General features: G+C 40.8%; 1 long non-coding RNA gene across 1 annotated transcript; it reads right to left on the bottom strand.

Annotated features, from left to right (window-relative positions):
• Positions 1-1,348: 1,348 nt before the first annotated feature.
• LOC137848317 (uncharacterized) lies at positions 1,349-11,199 on the bottom strand. Its single transcript, XR_011091279.1, has 4 exons — positions 10,605-11,199; positions 8,572-8,659; positions 7,226-7,305; positions 1,349-2,132 (listed from the first exon to the last, which is right to left on the bottom strand). It is a non-coding gene; the product is annotated as an uncharacterized lncRNA (long non-coding RNA).
• Positions 11,200-20,217: the final 9,018 nt, after the last annotated feature.

The following is a 20,217-nucleotide window of genomic DNA, read 5'->3' as shown; positions in this document are numbered from 1 at the left end:
CCCTAAATTGCTGGGTTCAGAATTAAAGCAAAACACTGACCATATGAAAGTCAATGAGTAGTCTGCCATATTTACCTCAGCTGAGAAGAATTTCACCAACTGTACTCAACTTTGTTATTACTGGTACTTTGTTGGTTGCAACTTGTTTCTTCATTGTAGTTCTACTTAACCAAAGACTTTGGATGTCACCCAGAAGTTCACATAAATTATATTGTAGTTTACTTGAGACTGACCTCATTTATGTCCTATGGCCATAAAAATCCATGGCAGTCTTTTTTGCCAACTCTCTTTTCTTTCTAAGACCAGTAGAATCTCTAATCATGCTTTCTAGAAGTGATGTGTATTTTTGTATTATTGATAAAGCAACTGTCAAGGTAAAGGTCATGGTGAGAGTAAACATCTTTTAAGGCAGACTGCAGAAAGAAAACCTGTAATTAATTCAAATTGCAACACACTTTACCACACGGGCTGGGCTATTGTTTTCTTATTCATATATCAAAAGACTCCAACTTAAAAAAAATAGCACACCTAAGTGTCACATACTTGGTTACCTTGTTCCAAATATTTGCATAGGTATGTTTGCAAGACAGTGGTGCACAAAGCAGCTGTGTAGTCTATACTACTGCAATATGGCTCCAGTTGTTCATCTCCTTCACAAAGTCATAAATATTGCTAGTGTGGTCTGTGTGGTATGGCAGGGTACTTACATTGTGAACCTCCAACCTGGCTATTGTTTATAAAAAACACAGAAAAAGTGTCATAAGGGTATCATTCCGAATTCAGCCTATGCACACTGTAACTCATACTTCAAATATTACACAAGTCTTAGTGTTCCAAGCACTTCCTAGAATTGGGATTTTTCTCCAAGTCTTGAGAAGATCTGTTTTTGTGGGATGAAAGATCATTGAGAAGGTTACATGAATTTATTCATTCTAAATAAATTCACATGCCACAATTCTCCAAGGTGCTGTTCAACATCACAAGCTTGCTGAATTAGTCAGCAGTAATTAGTTACACCAAGTTATTTTACATCCTCTCCTCTCCTCTCCTCTCCTCTCCTCTCCTCTCCTCTCCTCTCCTCTCCTCTCCTCTCCTCTCCTCTCCTCTCCTCTCCTCTCCTCTCCTCTCCTCTCCTCTCCTCTCCTCTCCTCTCCTCTCCTCTCCTCTCCTCTCCTCTCCTCTCCTCTCCTCTCCTCTCCTCTCCTCTCCTCTCCTCTCCTCTCCTCTCCTCTCCTCTCCTCTCCTCTCCTCTCCTCTCCTCTCCTCTCCTCTCCTCTCCTCTCCTCTCCCTTTTCTATCCTCCCCTTTCCCCTCAATGTCCTCTTCCCCCTTTCCCTTTTCTTCCTCTTCTCTTTCCCCTTCCCTTTCCCTGTCCTCTTCCCCTTTCTTCTTTTCATTGCCAGGAAGAAGACAGTTTTCTCAAATGGCATGTTTGCTTGCTCAGTGAGAGACCTCTCAGGCATATACACCCTAAATATGTCAGTGAGAGTGTTCTCATGTTTTTTCATGAAATAGCTTGGTAAAGTCTTAGAGATCCCATACAGTGATAGCTCTACTCTGGACATAAAAGCCAATTAAGCAGATTAGTTTAAATTCTACATCCTGTCCATTCATTTTGTTAACCTGTTCTGTCACAACAATCTGTCACAATGACAGGAGCATTAATATGTATTATATATTATATATATATTATATATATTATACCCCTGATTTCAGCAGGGTATAAAGACACAGAGATCAATGGTACATGCTAAGAGCCATCTCGAGAAAACATTACAAGAAACTGACATCACTTTGGGACTTAATTTACCTAGCTCATGTTCTTAAGGCACCAAGAGAAAGGCAGTGACAATGGATATTTTCCCTCTTTTGTGAGGCAAGATGTACCTTGATTGCTACTGACCAGTATCAGACAGTGGCATATGACACTACAGCAGCTCAACATTTGGGCAACCATTGAGGATGGCTTTCTTGATCCAGAGAGCCTTGTTTGCTGAATCTTATTTTATTTGGCTCATAAGGAGATTCTCCTATTTGCAATGCAGCAGCACTTCTGAAAAATGATATGTATCTGTGATGCAAAGCCACAGAGTCCTTGTACCCGCATAAGGCCTTCAAACAAAACACCAAACCTACAGGAGAAATTAAAAAAAAAAAAGAAAAAAAAAAGAAAAAAAAAGCCATCAGCGGATACTTCCTATGAAATAATGAACTTCCTTATCATTTTATTTTCAAACTGCAACTTTTGCATGATGTCTGATAATCACAGAGAGCCCTTCTCCGCTCAGGATACACAAACCACAGGATTCCGATGACTCACACCAAAAGAGCTTTTAAACACACGAAGGACGGAAGGGCATGCTGTTTCTGCATTAAAGCTTCCTGACAAAGTCCGAAACTAAGCGACATAAATATATTTGGACAAAGTTTTAGCAACAACGAGAAATTCACCTCACTGTAACCCTTCCGGTGAGACAGTCTTGCCCATCTTATGAACTGTCAGATTGCATCCTGTTTGCCATACACTTCCCTTTCAACAATCACAGCTGAAAGCAAAATACTTGTGAAACTGCACAAAGGTGCAATATTGACTTTTTGATGCAAGGATGGCAATACCTCTTGTGTTTGAGCTGGATGTGGGCTAGCAGAAAGGGGGATCATGCTGAAATTTTCAGTGCTCTTTGCCCTGTAGTTGATTATATTTTTATATGGCCTTTATCACAATAAGCTCCGAAATGTGAAAATCTTGGTCTAGCATCAAATGTACATTAAAAGCAATGTGAAGCTCTCTGTTCTTGGAACTGCAAAGATAAATACTATAGCTACGGCAGCTTCTTTTCACCACAGCAGAATCACTGAACACAATACCCTTCACTCTATGGGAATCCTTTGGGGAAACCATAAAGAGAAAACGTTCGGCAAGACCTAATGTACTTCAGGGTGTCACATTGTTGTCAGTAAAACCATTTGATCTTTTCCCCAATGTTTCTCCAGGAACCCACACTCATCTGCTGATTGACACCTAGATAGTGTTGCAGGAGAAATAATGAAGGCTGTCAGGCCACATTTTTAATCTTAAAGTAAAGGCTTAGTATCGCCGAAGAATTTCTTTCACTGATCTTAGGTAATTTCTCTGGCCATGCTTTGGACTTTGATGGAAATGAGTCAGCGGAAGCTCAAGCAAAATAGAGCAGATGAGTATGACTGGTTTGCAAAACAGTAAACTTCAGATTCACATTAAAAAAAACAAAAACAAAATATAAAAAGACACAGAGGCCAGCAAAAGACCTGCAATCTCAAATTATTTAAATAAAATGGTATGCTCCCTAGATATACATGTAGCTGATGTTCTGTACAAAAATGAACACCAGCCTTGTCCCAGAAGTGTAGAGCGAGGAACCAAGGGGTTTAGAAAGGACCTCAAGTTTTGCAGCCTGAAGTGCACTCTCTGCATCTGCAAGAGCACTGCCTCGAGTAATTTAACATTAATCTCCATTTGCTGCAGTCCCTGATATCTGAGGTGCCAACCTCTTTGTGACTGCAGCTCTGTGACTGAAGACAGAGGTAGGTGTTACAGCACACAGACTAGGTGTCATATAGACAAAATGTCCTGGCAGGGAGAGAGCAGGAGGGATCCCCAGAAAGGAGGACTGGTGTTTTTTGCAGTAGGATGATACGTATTTGGTGGGAACATCTGGGCTGCTGGCAGGAAGACTGTGTGTATACAATGCAAGGGTTGCAAGGTACAGTGAGGACAAGAGAAAGGAAGTCTTACACTTCAGGAAGATTATAGCTGTCTTCCTTATCCACCCACTTCACAGCCTCATTATTATTACTATGTGGAGAGCAGATGACAACTTTTCTCTGGGGTGATGAGTACATCCATCAGTTTATACTTTCATCACTCCCACAGGGAATTACTCCACTCTTGTCCCTCCTTCTGTCAGCTGCAAATGCAGCTGATACATCTGCAAATTATACAGCTGTTTATTGTTCTTCATCTAAGATATCAATGAAAAATTTAGGGAATTTTAAACCATATCATAAATATTTAATAGGCTTTCCCTTATGCTATTTTTGCCTTTAAATCCTTCTACTCCATTCTGATGCATATGACATACCTTTATCCATATAGATACTAGAATATTCTTTGCAAGTGCAATATAAGATCTATAAAGTGTCTTGAAAAATAACATCTTATATGTGTACAGTATTATTTCTGTAAAAATCAATTCATGTGATTTGTTTACCATGCTTGTACTAACCTCCCACACAAACTAATATTCCCTATGTGAATGCTTTCCTAAGAAACCAAAATCACTTCTCATGTAGATAACAAAAACAATGGTTGCAGAACCAGCTAGAGCCAGCTGCTATTTTCCGTTTTGCTATGTCCCTTTTTGTAGTTCAGAGTCTGCATCATTCTGAAAGCATAAGCTTAATCAAAGATGTAGATTTGTACATGAACATAATAGGGCAATAGGTCCTGGAAATAAAGTTAAAACACATTAAGTATATTTAATCTAATATGCATTTCAGGTTTTTTTGAGGTCCTCATTTAAAAAAGGCACCTGAAACACAGTTTTGCATGACATTCTCTTAGGTGAACATGGTTTAGATTCTAGTGTCTAAGGTGGCTGCTAAACATTTTGGAAAAACACACTCCAAGCAGTGAGGACATCAGTGTCAAGCAAGACGTATGTATTGGGTAAATTGTTCTGGGGTCTGTCCCACAGGTATTCAGTCTTCTCATTAACAGTTAATGATGAAAGAGTGAATTTCTTTTGTGCATCATAAATGTGTTATGACCTACAAGGTTCGACATAATGGAGAGCATATTTAGAGTTTGTCATAATTTTGAAAAATTAAAGAAAAGATTTTAAAATACTGTTAATTTTTTGGTAATGACAAGAGCAAAATTCGAGATAAACAATGGCAATCAAATATGGCATGAGAAATGATAGGAGGCTTTAGTCCTGCAGAAGAGCATCTGAAGGAAGGTGGTTTCTAAATTAAACAAGACAAAGTCTTACCTTGCAGAAAGGAAGGTGAAAAGCTCACTCTGGGATGTCTGATCAGGTGTCTAATTTGAGAGAACCAGGGAGAAGTTCTGTCTGATCCACTGACACATCTTTCGCCAATTTCTCTGCCCACTTACAGGTGCCCTCTCTCAAGAATAAGTGAAATCTACGTACAAATGTGTACTTTATGAGGGGAGATTCAGAGGAGAAAAATAAGAATGATCAGGAGGTTAGAAAACACAGCCTATAAGGAAAAACTTAAAGAACTGAAGTTGTCTGCTTCAAAGAGGACAAAAGAGAACAGGACAAGAACAGGCTTGACAAGCTTAGGTAACCTGCAGTAAGGGAGAGGGAAGTCAAACACTAATGGCACAATCTGGATAGCTCACATCACCTGGGGAGTCTGTGAAAGCTCCCGACCAAATATTCTTGTAGGCACTGCCAACAAGTAAACCTCACTAATAACTGTCAGAAAACATAAGTTGAATAATACTCATTGCTGGACCTGCTCCAGAGTTTCCATTATGCCACACGGGAACCACACCATGGAGAAGTAGTAGAAAAGCTTTTAGTACTTCTTGAAGTTGGAGGAGAGTTTAGACAAGCAAAGATAAATAGTCAGGATATCCTAAATTTGGCTAGCCTTAAAGCCAATATGCCTAGGAGTTGTCCAAAATGAGATCTTCAAAAAGGACAAAAAATACATTAAAGTGAGAAAAGCTTAGTTTTAGCAGAACTGAAACTAAAACACTTCACTTTATTAATTGAGGAAACTCTAAGCAACTAGGTCAAAAAGATCTCTACACACATCTCTTCCCCTGACCATTGCATCTCTGTAGGCAGAGACTCGTAGCCATGGTTGATTCCAGACAACCCATCAACTTTTTGAGCAGCAGTAAATTCTGCCTAGCTCCCTCCAAAAATACCCTATATTCCACTCCTCTGAGACTTTTATGTCTGGTTCCTACCTAGGCAGCAGCTACCTACTTTCTGTTTGCTTCTAGAAGGTTCAAACTAACTTCATCACTTCCTAATGGAATGCAATATATCGCTGAAAACACAGGAGCAGCATAGATGCCATCTACCACTTCTTCATGTTGGAAAGCACACTAAATTAAGATCACAGACCAGGCATTTCTATAGTGCAAGGCAAAAGGGAATCACTTCAGTCATTCATACTAACCTCTTGAACAAAACATCACGAAATTTCTCTACGCTATTTCTTATTTGTCTGGAGCAGACTTTTTTTTTTTTTTTTTTTTTTTTTCTTTTAGGCAACTAAATTCCAAATTAAAACTTTCATCTGGAAAATCTACCACATTTTTAAATACATTGTTCCAAAGTGTAATTAGCCTGGAGGCTGAAAATCTGCATTTCTTCTCTGATCTGCTTTTGTGTTGCTTGATCTGTCTTGCTCAGATGCAGAAGAACCAGAATCACTGGTTCTTCTGATACTTTCATGTGCCAGATTTAAGAGATGAAAGTCAAAGGTTTGCTTTGTGAGCGCTGACAAGCTGTGATCAAATCATCTTCCAACTTCCTTTCTGGTAAACCAACTATTTTGTGTCTCCTAGAACAGGACATATTTTTCAAGTTGTTACTCATCCCTGGTGCTCCTCAACGAATTCTCTGTATTTTATCAGCATTTTTAATAGTACTGCAGAAACATCAATATCAGTGGCAGATGCAGGAGAAAAAAAGAAAAAACAAAAACCAAACAAACAATACCTCTGCATTTGCATTTAATACTTCCCAGTAGACTTCTTACACTATTTTTTGGCCCCGCTGTTGTGGGGGAAGCTTTCATACTACCCGCAAGGATCTTATCAGGGTGATTGGTCCCCGTTTAGACAATGTTGCCTGCATTTTTGCTCTATCATACATTGTTGTATATAATTTTCTATAAAATTCAGAGTGTTAAATCCATAATACAGCCTCTACACTGTTTAGCAATTATCTAATGTTTGTGTCTCATGCAAACTTTAAATACTAGCCATTTTCATTTTTCTTTCTAAGTAATTTTGATGGAAATGTCAAATATGTTAGACTTAAGCTTAATGGAATGGAATGGGAAAAGCATTTCAAGATCTGACCCCAAATTTATAAAACTCTGATAATCTGCAGGGCATTTCAAAAGTTCATTTTATTCCCTTTTGAAATAGACGTTGATTTTCAGATTTTGTAGGAAATAAAGCATACTGTACCCAGCCTATGCTTCCATTTGTACCTCGGTCAGTCTTCAACATGCTGTGGGCAGGTCACAAGGTCAACAAACCCTTCGATGCTGCAAAACAGGAAGGAATTGTATAACAGGGTAGCAGAACCATGACTCAGGCGGATGCCAGGCCTTTGGGATGGTATGATTCACACGCCTTATTGTGCCTGCTTGCAGTGCAGCACCATCTCACCAGGGTGGAGAAAAGCACTCAGTGAGCTGCCCACTTCCAGCTGCAAATAGGACATAGCCGTTAATACCAACTGTAAATAACGCCTGCAGAAGGAAAGCCCCACTGAACTTCCTGTGCCCAACCAGTGCCCCTGCTCCCCTGGAGCCTTCCCAACACCACATGTGGGCACTGTCCAGCAGCACGGACAGCACAGAAGACCAGCTGAAGCTCTGAAGTCCCACCAGGATGCGGTGAAGACGCCACTAGAGCCTCCTTGTCCTTGCCCAAGGCCTGCCTGTAAAGTGCCAAACTAGCTCAGACAAATCAAAGTAAAACTCCACAGCAATTATTTTGCCCCCACAGGAGGAGCAGCCTTGTCCCAGACTTGTTCATCTGCAAAATGTGTGGGTGAGCAACAAAGCCAAGGGGCACTGTCTAGACAGGGAAGTCTGAACTGCGCCCAGGGTTGTGTGTACTTTCTGTTAACTGCAGTGTAGCTGATAGGACTTTTTGTTTGCTTTTCACCTTTCTAATTCCAGAACGCCCTTTTCCATCCATTTACCACACTCAGAGACACCACACTCACCACTAGGTCTTCCCCCAACTTGGGATGTGCTGGAAGAAGCCTGTGAGGTGGGAAATATACGGGGCACATGCCTACCAAAGGTATGGATGGTGGTAGTAGAAGTCCCTTCTCCTCAAAGTGGTTTTCAGATGATATCTCCTGCCAGCACCTGCTCCCTCACATATCAGGAAGCCCTTTCCTTTCCCCACACCTGTGAGTGCACAGAGGGACCTCAGCTGCCCAGCGTCTAGAGTATTTTTCCAGTGAACAGTAAGGATTTGTTTATGTATCTACCTTCCTCGCATAGGACAAGCACCAGGTCTCCAACACAAAGAAGGTCATTGCCACATAGCAGTGGAGAAGAGGGGTTTTGGTAAAACAACACCAGGAGCAAAGCCTGTCCTCTTGGATGTGCAGTACTTGCTGTCATCAGCAAGGGGCAGAAAAGACAGCGGTGTTTTACAGACTGCGTTATCAAGTTTAAAGCTGATGAGGAAGTGTGTGGGTGGTGAGGGGCAACAGAAGTTCCTCTTTTCACAATTACCCAACCATACCAACCACACAAAGACAGAAGTGTCCCCATTGAAATAATATTTACTCTGGAAGCCCAGCTTGTTGCACTTCTGCTCAGTGCCAACTCTTCTCCCTGGAGGTCATCTTCAGCACCTCCCAAACACTTCCACCACCTGAAAATTATAATGTTAAGTCCACAATATAGCTAAGTAGGCAAACCCACTACATTTTTTCTTCCTGTCTTTTTTTTTTTTTTTCCTGAATTACTTTTTCCTGTATTTTTCAGGGTCTATAGAGTGTACTTCCTCCTCCTTCCTTCAAGGTTCCTGTATCCACAACGATCTGTGAGAATAAGTCCCATTAACATTGTCACATGCTTAAAGCAATTTAAAAAAAATACAGTGATATTCAGTTCTGCCTGCAATGGGCAGCTCCCTCAGCTACTAACATAGATATAAGCAACATACCTAGAGACCAATTTTTAAGACTCTCCACTCCGTATCACTTGGCAAACTTTGCCAAGGACGAACAGAAATTTTGAAATGGGTAACTAGTATTCACTGTCATCAGACCATACATTTCTCTACACATACAAACATGTGCTAAATATTACCAATTTTTGCTATATCACAAAAGCACAATGCTTCATGTAATTGTCTTACTAGCATCTTTTGAAGTTCATTCTTTGATAAAATTGCCAAACAATTTCAAGAGCATTGGGTTTGGGTCACTTTAAGGTTTGACTGAGCCTTTGACACTACGTCTGTGCTTGAAGAGCCTCCTAATTAGTAGTCAGTGTTTTGAAAATAACAGTTGACCTGTAGCTACATATTCCATAAATATTTATAATTATTTATTCCATAAATAATTATAATTATATATAATAATTATAATTATATTATAATTATTCCATAAATAATTATAAATTTAATTAATTTTAGTTATAAATTAAATTAAATTCATAAATATTTATTATAAATAATTAAATTAAATATTTATTATAAGTAATTAATTAAATGTATAATTATTTATTCCATAAATATTTATAAATTATTTCAGTTTCACAAATAGACATCTGCCAGAGCCAAAGAAGAGAAATTTTTAAACAGATAAATAAGACTTGCTGTGATCAGAATACACATCTAGCTCTACAAAGACTTTGGAATATGTTGGGTATTTTGACTAGTCAGAAAAAAATGTATCAAAAAGCATTATGACAGGGAAGGGAAGGGAAGGGAAGGGAAGGGAAGGGAAGGGAAGGGAAGGGAAGGGAAGGGAAGGGAAGGGAAGGGAAGGGAAGGGAAGGGAAGGGAAGGGAAGGGAAGGAGTGCAGGCATATAAAAAACAACAACAAGAAATCAAATCAAAACAATAAAAACAACAAGAACAAAACTAACAAAGATTTGCTTTTCTTTTGAATTTGTGCTGACATTTATCAAGGTGTAAGTCTATTTTATTATTTTCTGGGTTACTGGGTCTGTATGTTCCATCTGATAATGATGTTTTAATAAATTTCTTAGAGGGCACTGTGTGCCCTCTAAGAAATGCAGGTAAAAACATCTGGTATTTGCTTAGATTGTCACAAAACTGGTACAACAGCACCAGGATCTCAGCTGATCTGTATCAGATTAAATTCCATGCTGCACAATACTTTGCGTCATTTTAGTGACTCCTTCTGTGGTCAGACAGGGACTGACAAGGTCTGGTACCTTCAAGGAATGGCATTAAACACAAATACATTTAGGACATAGATAGTATGTCTGGCCTGTGACTCAGCTTATCCACTCCTGTTTCTTACAAAATCAAGGCTTACATGTTGCGGCATGTTAATGGGCTCAGTGAGAAATGTTCTCATATTTCATAAAAGCAAATGTATTTTCACAGAAAAACTTTACACACTGCAATCTGCCTTCTGTTCAGACCAATTGTCTACTTCTTATGACATCTGCTTCTAGTGCTTTATCCAGCCTATTTTCAGCAACTAGGTACTGAGTTCCTATCACAATGCTTATGAAACTCCTAATGAGTCACTGTTACAGAAAACCCATCTCAATCTCCAGCCCTTCCCATGCCATGCTCCTTCCAACCACAACAAGCAAAGGTTGATCCTTGGCTCACCATTATCTGCACCTGCCTTCCAACTAGCCTTAATTTCTTCACCCTCTCTCTCTGTGTTTATATCCCTGCATCAAAAGCTGCCTCATCCCCTCCTAACCAAGCTTCTCCGTGAAGCTGGAGTGCCTCCTGCCAGCGTGGAGAGGGGCAGGAGATGAGGTGGGAGTAGTACCTCCAGGTGTAGTTTCTTGTGCCCTGGGCGCCTGCTGCAGGTGCAGCGATGGGCATGCTGCCACGTGGCTGACTGCCACCGACACTCCCTTCCCCGTGGCCCCCACTTCACCCTGCCCCTGATCTTCAGGAAGCTGAGCTTTGGCGAACTGGCAAGGTTTTCATGTTTACAACCAACCACTAGGAATCAAGTTGCTGTCTAATGGGCTGGAGCAAATGACAGTCATTATTCTGACTGTAGCCACAGTAACCACTTACCTGATTAACCACACAGATGAAATGTGCTTAATCAAACACCTGCCCATTTCTCTCTGCTGAAACGCATGCAGTGAGTGCTCATCCCACCACTGTGGGTTCACACAGCAGCCCTTCACTGCTACTTGTGTTGCCTTGAGCTTCTGCATTTGGGGCTAAAGAGATGTGGTAAGCTGCCTTCTGCCAACTGCCTGTGAATGAAATTTGGAGTTGCATATAGACACAGACACACGCAAACAGCCCACAGCAGGTACAAGCACAACAGAAATACACAGAATATCTGTGAATGGCACAACTGTTTTTCCAGCCACCAATTACAGTGGGAGTGGAAGGTCAAGTAAACACTAGCTAGTTAGTTCTCAGGCTGAATGGAAACTGTAATATGCAATGTCCAAGTTTAATTCATTCAAACAAATGCCTTGTTGCACTCAATGTATCTCATGGGTCTAGTTTTTACTACTTTAGGAAACAATATTGTACATGCTTTCTTCCTCTTCCTATGTTTTGGATTTACAATCTATTTTGGATCTAATGAGAGTCCTGGGATTTTTCTTCCTGTTACTCATAATAATTACTGTTTATGTACTACAGGATGGAAAGCTTTCCAAATTACTTTTTCCTTTGATTATCAATCATTACCTGTTGGATGCTTTGTCTTTTTTTTTTTTTTTTTGGCTTTCATAACTCAGTCCTTCCTTTGTGTACATTTGGCTGCCCCTCCCTAACTTGCATGATAGGCTTACTCTTTTCTCCTATAGTTTTTGGCACTTGTCCTTTAAAGCCTGCATTTTCTCTGGGTACTTCTGCCTTATCCTTTGGCAATAAAACTGTTCAAATACCCAACTGTTATCCTGTTGTTTCTGTGCATAGGCACCTCTGATTTAGCCTCTGTTCTAGACAAATTAAGTTTTGTTTCCTTTTTGACCTCGTTCCTGACATTCTTCTCAATCATTATGAATACCTTTGAACCCTCCCATATCATAGATGATATATTCAGCTTATTCTGCTCTGAATACACAAATCATTTCTTCCTTCATTCTGCTTTCATTTAATCCACTGCCTCTGATTTCTCTTCTCAGAGAAGACCTAATGCTAAGACAAGGTAATATTTTAGGTTTATAATTTTATCCACATCTCTTCCATTAGCTCTGACCCCACTATAAAGTTTTCCTGGCTTCTATTTTAAAAGCTTTCTGAACATGGTTACTAATCATTTTTTCTCTCTTATTCTGCCATTTCTTACCCATTGTGCCAACCCCTCTCTGGTGCAACCTTGTCTTGCTCATTGATCCACAAGCATCTTTCACAGTCTTGTCCCATATAGCTACCTCATTATGATGAGATCTGAAAAAGTAAAAGCACTGCATACATGACAGAGGACCAGTGAAACTGGACATACCAGTAAACTCTTGTATGATTTTGGCTGAAACCTTTGCGTAAATTTCCCATTTGCTCTGCATTCATATGGGCTACAATGGCTCAACCCATGGCATTCATTCATGGCATTCATCACCACCCCAGTGGTGTCACTTCTCTGGAGCCTGCCAGGGTGTAAATCACCTGCTTAGCCATTAAGGGTGGGCAGCATCCATTTACACACAGAAAAAATTTGCACCAGGGATTATCTATCCTTTTCCATTCATTTCTGCAGCAGCAATTGCACAGGTTCCACAACTGTGTGGAGCTGTTTTAACCCAGCCAATAAAGAATACATTTAAGTAATTCAGATTACCTGACAACTCCCCAGTCTGAACCTGTGTGTTTCACTTAGGTGTCAGTATACCCTTTGAATTCTGGGAAAAGACTCACTTGATGCAAGCTGCAATTGTAAATTCCAACATTAAAGGGATTTTATTTAGATCATTCAGTCATTACTTCTAAAATTTTTAGATTTGTATAATCTTTTTTTAATTCTTATATATGAAAACGAGACATACCTTGTATATATCTTCAAAGAGAACATAAGACCAAGGATCATGACCCATATGTGCTCCTTGGTGATGTTCAGTGGCCAGTTGGAACACATTGGTTATTTCCTGGATAGGGGAAAATGTTTTTAACTGAACTGCTGAACACAGGCATTTTTGTTATTTGTGCCCATTCATACAACTTTTAACCTTGGTACCTCATAGGAATTGAGATTCATGACATCAGGACCCCAGTGTAAAGTGTGATTGCTAGTAATATGTCTTAAATCTTTTTTCTTTCCTAAAAGATAATGCACCTAGAGGCAGAATCAAGAAAATGCAAACCTGGCATAACAAAATTTCTGAAGCCAGAGTTAGCCAAAACATCTTTATACGTCATAAAGAAAAATATATAGTGAAATGTGCTCTGGGTGAGCACGTTGAGGGGAGCTGGACTAGATGATCTCCTGAGATCCCTTCCAACTTCAACCATTCCATGAAACAGCTATCCAAAAATAAAAATTATAAGCTAAATTGATCAGAATACCAGCAAAAATCACCAGCAATTCTCATTGCTCCTCTTAATAAGTGTTCATCTGATCCTTCCTTTTCAATTTTCAGGGACTTAGCAGATCTTCTAAATACCCTAAACTTCCTCTCTCCTCCTGACTATTTTTTTTCCACTGAAGCCTCCGGATATTTGTCTCTCAATAATGATACAAACGGATGCAGCCACCCACAGCCACAGCCTTGTGGTCAGTCTTTCAGAGTCATTCTTGTCTTCTATGAATGCCTACATGTTCAGACCCCTTTCTAATCCCATTTCCTGATTAAGTGCAATGTTAACCATGATTAGAGGGGCACTGCTAAGATTAGTCAAGGAAAAATCATGAAACATGCAGGCAAGAAAAAGAATGGAATTTATATTAAAATTCATAAGTCACAATGCTGATAGCTGGGGGCTCAGTGTTAAAAGGAAAAATGAAAAATGTTTTCCTTACGGATGTTATGCAGAAAATTACCCTGTTTTGCCGATGTTATGCAGAAAATGACCCTGTTTTGCCTATGTACCTCAGCTTCACATTGCTCAGAAGTTTGCGTGACCTAAGAGTGAAAGGCTTCATTAGTTCATTCATTTGTAACAGATATCAGATTTCTCAGTAAGGGTGGCCAAAAATGTACAGTTCCACCAACACACACAGGAGCAGTGAACTTTTAGTGCCTTTGAAAAGAGGGCCATCCACTGGAACTAATTAATCCACAGAGTCTGATAAATGAATTGTGGACACCAATTTTGTGCTGATTACTTTTCTACTTATTTCACTCATTAAAGAGCATAATAGCTGGAAATGGCTGGTAAAAGCACACAGAGGCTGTCTTTCCAAACCCAGCAGTCTTTGGTCAAGACCAGCTCCAGGCAGACGGTAGTGCATGCTGATGTGATGTAGGCACGCTGCAGGAATGCCATTGATGACTCTGGGATGGCACCTCTTTAAGCAGAAGGGAAGGGTGACATTTGCCTTTGCTGCCACTCCATTGGCCTCCAGTCACTCTTCATCTCAATGGGATCTTGGCCTAGGCTTTTCCACTATCACAGCAGAATGCACTTGTTCTCCTCTCTGGAGGTTTTCACCTGACATTCCTGCATCTCTATGGAAGAGAGGTCCCAGGTTAAGAGGTTAAAGCAGCAAACCTCGTGCTCACAGAGAAAAACAGAAGATCGGGTCAGAAAGATTCTTATTATGCAATTTTCACCTCAAACACTTGAATGTACAAGGTTCTCCACACTGAGTCAAAGAGCCTTATTTTGAACAGACTCCACTTTACTCCCTCTGCCCTCCACCAGGTGAAATGCAACACGAGTAAGACTCCGCTGTCCTGCTTTTCCCCGTTCACTAAGGTCTAAACAACCAGGTGCTTTGTTGTCAGTCACAAACTCTTTGTGACTGAGCACAAAGGCATTTACTGTGGAAATCCCTCCCACACTTACCTGCCTAGAATTGTCTTAATCGCTGGTGTTCACACCATAGGCATTGCAAACCTAGAGGAGCAATTGTGTGCTGAGGCCATTTGGAAAATCGTTGCTCTCCCATCCAGTGGCAGTATGATAGCTAGCTGGCTTCTGGAAGAGGGTGATAAGCTTATTTTCCCCTGCTGAGGGATGGAAGTAGCATCCCTTGTGACAGCCAAGAAACACAGTAAGGTGAGTTTGGAAGAAAGCTCCTTTGCAGAAGTAACAGCATGCCAAAAAGACCAAAATGCATCACAGGATGGAGGATGGTGTTCTGAATGTTGAAAAGGACCGAGGAACAGCCTTTGCCTGGTCCATGGGAGACCTTAAAAGCAAGCAAGAGAGGATTTAAACAGGTACGTGCTTACAAGCACACAGATGAAACACAGCTGGCAATAATCCAGCTGTGCATGGTTGGAAGCATAATCACCGGCTGCATGCTCATCTTATTATTTGTCTTACAAAACAGTGTAGCAGTCCTGGTTGACATTTGTTTACCTTTGCTCTGGCCGTTCTTACACATTTTCTGGGTACTATTACATATTCTATGCAGGAGTACTTCCTTGTTTGAAGAGATGATAGTTATGCCTATATACCCAATATATTACTGAGGATGAGGCTCATTTGGCCAGAAACCTCAACAACAAAGTGAACACAAGTATTTATTCAAGTAAACTGCATGGATTCACTCTTATGATATTCCTAACATCTTTAAGATACTGCTCAAAAACAGAGGAGAAAACTCCTTTTTCTTTGCTAGAGCTCCAGAACTAAAACAAAGAATTGTGGATGCAGTAAAATTTTGGATTGAGATGGCTTGAAATAGACATTTTATGTGTAATTGATTTCATTAAAATTGTTTTGGTGCCTGAAACACAGAAAGTACTGTAAGTAATATACATGTAATTTTAATTATTACATGTAATATTAATTATTATTTACATGTAAATGATTATTAAGGTTTTCAGATTTTCTGTGTATTTTATGGCATGTAATGAGCTCCTGCTACGTAGCTTACCAACCATGAAGCCAAAGAAGCCAGAAGAAATGAAATAGGTGCATAACTAAAATATTTGCACACATTTTTTCCACATACCCTGTGACATGTAGTAATGGGCAAAATAGACTTGACATAGGGAGATAGTAAGATTTCTTGCTCATTCCTAACAAGCTAGAGGAGTGAGAAACAAAGGAAAGAAACCAAAAGCACCTTCCCCCCCATCCACCCTCTTCCACCTCCTCCCCCCGAGCAGCGCAGGGGAACGGGGGAATGGGGGTTATGGTCAGTCTACAGCACTTCTTCTCTGCCGCTCCTTCTCGGTCACTCTCGTCCCCTGTGCTGTGGGGTCCCACCCACGGGATGCAGTCCTTGATGAACTGATCCAGCGTGGGCTTCCCACAGGCAGCAGCTCTTCCAGAGCTGCTCCAGATATGGGTCTGTACCACGGGCTCCATCCCTCAGGAGAAAACTGCTCCAACCTGGCTCCCCCATGGGCAGCAGCTCCTGCCAGGTCACCTGCTCCTGCGTGGGCTCCTCTCCACGGGCTACAGGTCTGGCCCGCAATCTGCTCCAGCAGGGGTCTTCCACAGGCGGCAGCCTCTGTCGGTGCAGGGCCACCTGCTCCACCGTGGTCTCCTCCACGGGCTGCAGCGTGGAACCCTGCTCCACCGTGGTACTCCATGGGCTGCAGGGGGACATCCTGCTTCACCATGGTCCTCACCACAGGCCGCAGGGGACTTCTGCTCCGGCGCCTGGAGCACCTCTCCCCCTCCTTCTGCACTGACCTTGGTGACTGCAAGGCTGTTCCTCACTCCTCTCACTCTCCCAGTTAATGTGTGGCGCAGTGTTTTTTTCCTGTCTTAAATCTGCTCTCACAGAGGCGCAAACAACATCACTTAGTGGATTGGCTCTGGTCAGCAGTGGGGCCCTTACCTAACATGGGGCAGCTTCTAGATCCTTCTTACAGAAACCACCCCTATAGCCCCCTGCTACCAAAACCTTGCCACGTAATCCCACTACACAAGTTAACACCATGCTTTGGGCGTGTTTTCTGGAGTAACCTACCTATCGATTTAATTTCCTGGTGTTAGCCTGCTAGTGTTGATCTGTGTGAATGGCTGAATAATTTTGCTATTTACTTTGTTTTGTAGAATGGAAGGGCGTAGACACTTTAAAGATTGTGTCCTCACATAATGTCAGTGTTCAAATGCAATCAGTTTTGTACCACTTCCGAGATCTGAGGTGATAAAGACTCATCACCTTTTAAAAGTCAGAGAGGAGATGCTCTGTCATGCAAGAGTCGGTATTCTTTGTATTTTCCACCTTTATCATTTGCTTTTCATAAATGTAAAGAACACCATTGGCACTCTAAAATGCAACTATTCTGTTTCTAGTCAGGCAACTGCAAATCTGAAGTTATTTCTTCATGCTGCAGTTTAAATTTTTAATTAATTAATTAATTTATTTATTACCCTGAGTACTTCAGATGGACTCCAACTTTCTGGGAAAAAAAGACTTTTACTGCTGAAGGACTTCTCCGGATTATTATTTTTTTTTCAAGTTAAAAGATATATCTACAGAGAAATGACACTCAGTGTGCAATGTTGTTAACCTCTACTTCCCCACTAACAGCTGTAGGCTTAAACAGAGTCACCTATACAGTTACTTCCTGCGAACAATTCTCCCTACGTAACATCTCCCCACTTTGGCTTAGAAGCAACTGCTGCAAGCATGCTGCAATCGTACATTTCAACAGAGCAAATCAGTGAGTTGGGCCAGTGTGAGGGCATCACATTTCTTCCCATGAGTAGCCACCCCTTCCCATGTTCACTCTGGTTCAGAACCCATGTACTACCCTTGTCTAGCAAAGCTTTGGAGACACCACTGAACTCCACTATCTCTCCATGAACCTAAAGGTGACAAGATGGGGTCTCTACCAAACTGTACAACCATTGTTCTGGGAAAGGTAAGTGATAAACATAATGCCCAGATTGATGCAACAAGATATCCAAGAGGGCTTAAAATTCCCTGCACGTTCAACAAGAGTCAATCTTACCAAGAATGAATAGTCCAGTTCTTCTGACCATCCACTAATTTATGTATGAAGTGGCAGCTCTCAGGGAGAAAAGAATTGAGTGGTCTTGGAAGAAACTCAGGACTTGCAAGATGATTTGAGTTACTCTTCCAGCTGCTTCCAGATGTTGTGCTTTTTTTTTTTTTCTTTTATTAGCTAAATAAATATCTCAAAATTTCAAGAGAGAAAGAGATTCTGCTTCCCAATACAAGTTTTCAATGTAGAAAACAAGTCCCAAGCCTAGTTAGGAAAAAGGTCAAAAAATTAAAAAAAAAAAAGAATTAAAGGTGGAAATCTGGAAATTCCAAGTGTTATGACAAGTTTTGTTTTGATTTTGACCACAGACTTATTCTCAATGGTCTTTGATAACTAAATGATTGACCATAAACTTTTCAGAATGATCTTTGAAAGAAAACTCTTTTAGAAACAAAGATTGTACTTTTAAAAATTATCAACTGAAAAGAAAACTAAAACATTTTGACGACTTATAAATAACTTGTAAATAATTTTTCCTTATGAATATCTTTGGTTACTGTGAATGATATCTTTTTCTTTACAAATAGTTATTTATCTGAAAAAGCATTACACTGGTCTTTTTATCAATAAAATCAAACCTCAGAACAAGCACAGCATAGACTTCACATCCCATCAGCAGTTCAAGACACATGCTGAGCTAAATCATTTCTCTTGATGAATAACTGTGCCTTTTATTCCATAGTGACTCAAAATAACATTCTCTGCTGTGGTCACGTAGGAAGAATGACATTAACCATTTTATTCTCGTTATTGTTTTCACTTTCTCCAAGAGTATTATAGCAAATGCTTAGCAGGAGAGGAGGGTGGAGGTAGAGAGAAAAATGTGAACTGTGCAAGCCTTCAAGATGCCAGTTTGAAGTGCTTCTTAGGGGTTCAATTGCTGTGTAAAACCTCATCTGGTCAACACACTGTGGGCAGAATATACATCTAGAGCTACATTCTGGGAAGTGCCTATCTTCAATGTGCTGTTTTATATAAAACCAGAGATATGCACTGTAAAGCTCTTATCTGCTCATTTCTTGGTTATAGTTATACATTGCTGTGTCACTGGGGACATATCATACAATTAATGATGAATCAGGTGGTGAAAGGTTAAGTAAACATTTCTATTTATTACAATAACCTTGAATTGAATTGAACTTTCTGACAGATTAAATAATAAAATGTTCTCACCTTTGTCCTGTAACTCTTTAAGTTACTTCTAAACTTGCAGCCAGCATTTCCTGGAGGTGTTTCCCCAGGCTTTGGCATGATTGCAACCACCCAGCAATGACCAGAGGAGCTCTGTGCCCACAGCCAGCCATGTGGGTGTCTTGCATGGATGCAGGTGGGGAGGTGTCTGGGGCTGACTTTCTCCATTCCACTGCTGAGGCAAAGCCAGAGCATTCAGAGATAAACTTGCTGGATCAGGATGGATGGGAGGTGCAGTGAGAGAAGGGAAATACCCTCCATAAAGCCTCTGGCACTTTCTGCTGTAACCCACGAGTGGCCTCCTCCCAGGGCACGGCCATCCCTCCTGGTCCACTTGCTCACACCACAGGCTGGCTGCCCATGGAGAAGGCTGCTGCAAGACAGCACGCAGGGCTCGGAGGCGTTACTGAGCCAGCTGCCCACCACATCTGCCATGCTGATAATTTTCTTCCAGAAGCCAGGCAGCGTCTGTCGTGTTCTGCAGAGGGCAGGCATTCTGGGGAATTTTGCTGTTTGTTTTGAAGGTGTGTGTTAGGTTTTCCAGAACTTTCCACCTGTTGTAGCTTCCCTCTGTTTTGAAGCCTCCATGTCTGTGGGAAGGAGAGAATTCCCTCGGCAGAAATTCTCCCCCTAGTTCCTCAGTTTGTAAAACTTCAGCTTCTGTTCTTCAAAAGAGAGGACTGGTCGGGTCAGTGGTGGCAGACCAACATCCACCCACAGAGACGTCTCTGGCTCTTTTAGTGTGTGTGTACTTTACTGTACTTTAGTTAAGAAGAGAAAAAATAGCAAAGCAAACAGGCTGGGTAAAAGTTTATAAGAAAGTGTCAAGAGCCTTTTAAAATGAAAAAGTCCTATTGTTTGTTTGTTTGTTTGTTTTAGAGTGAAACAATTCAAGCAAGTTATACTTGCTCTTCTTTAACACTAACATCACTAAAATGAAAAAATGTAACCATTCCCCCATACAACAGGTT

The sequence above is a fragment of the Anas acuta genome, chromosome Z (genome assembly GCF_963932015.1).
Source record: "Anas acuta chromosome Z, bAnaAcu1.1, whole genome shotgun sequence".
Taxonomy (NCBI): Eukaryota; Metazoa; Chordata; class Aves; order Anseriformes; family Anatidae; genus Anas; species Anas acuta.
Note: the sequence above shows the minus strand (reverse complement) of the source record. Positions and strands in the feature narration are given on the sequence as shown.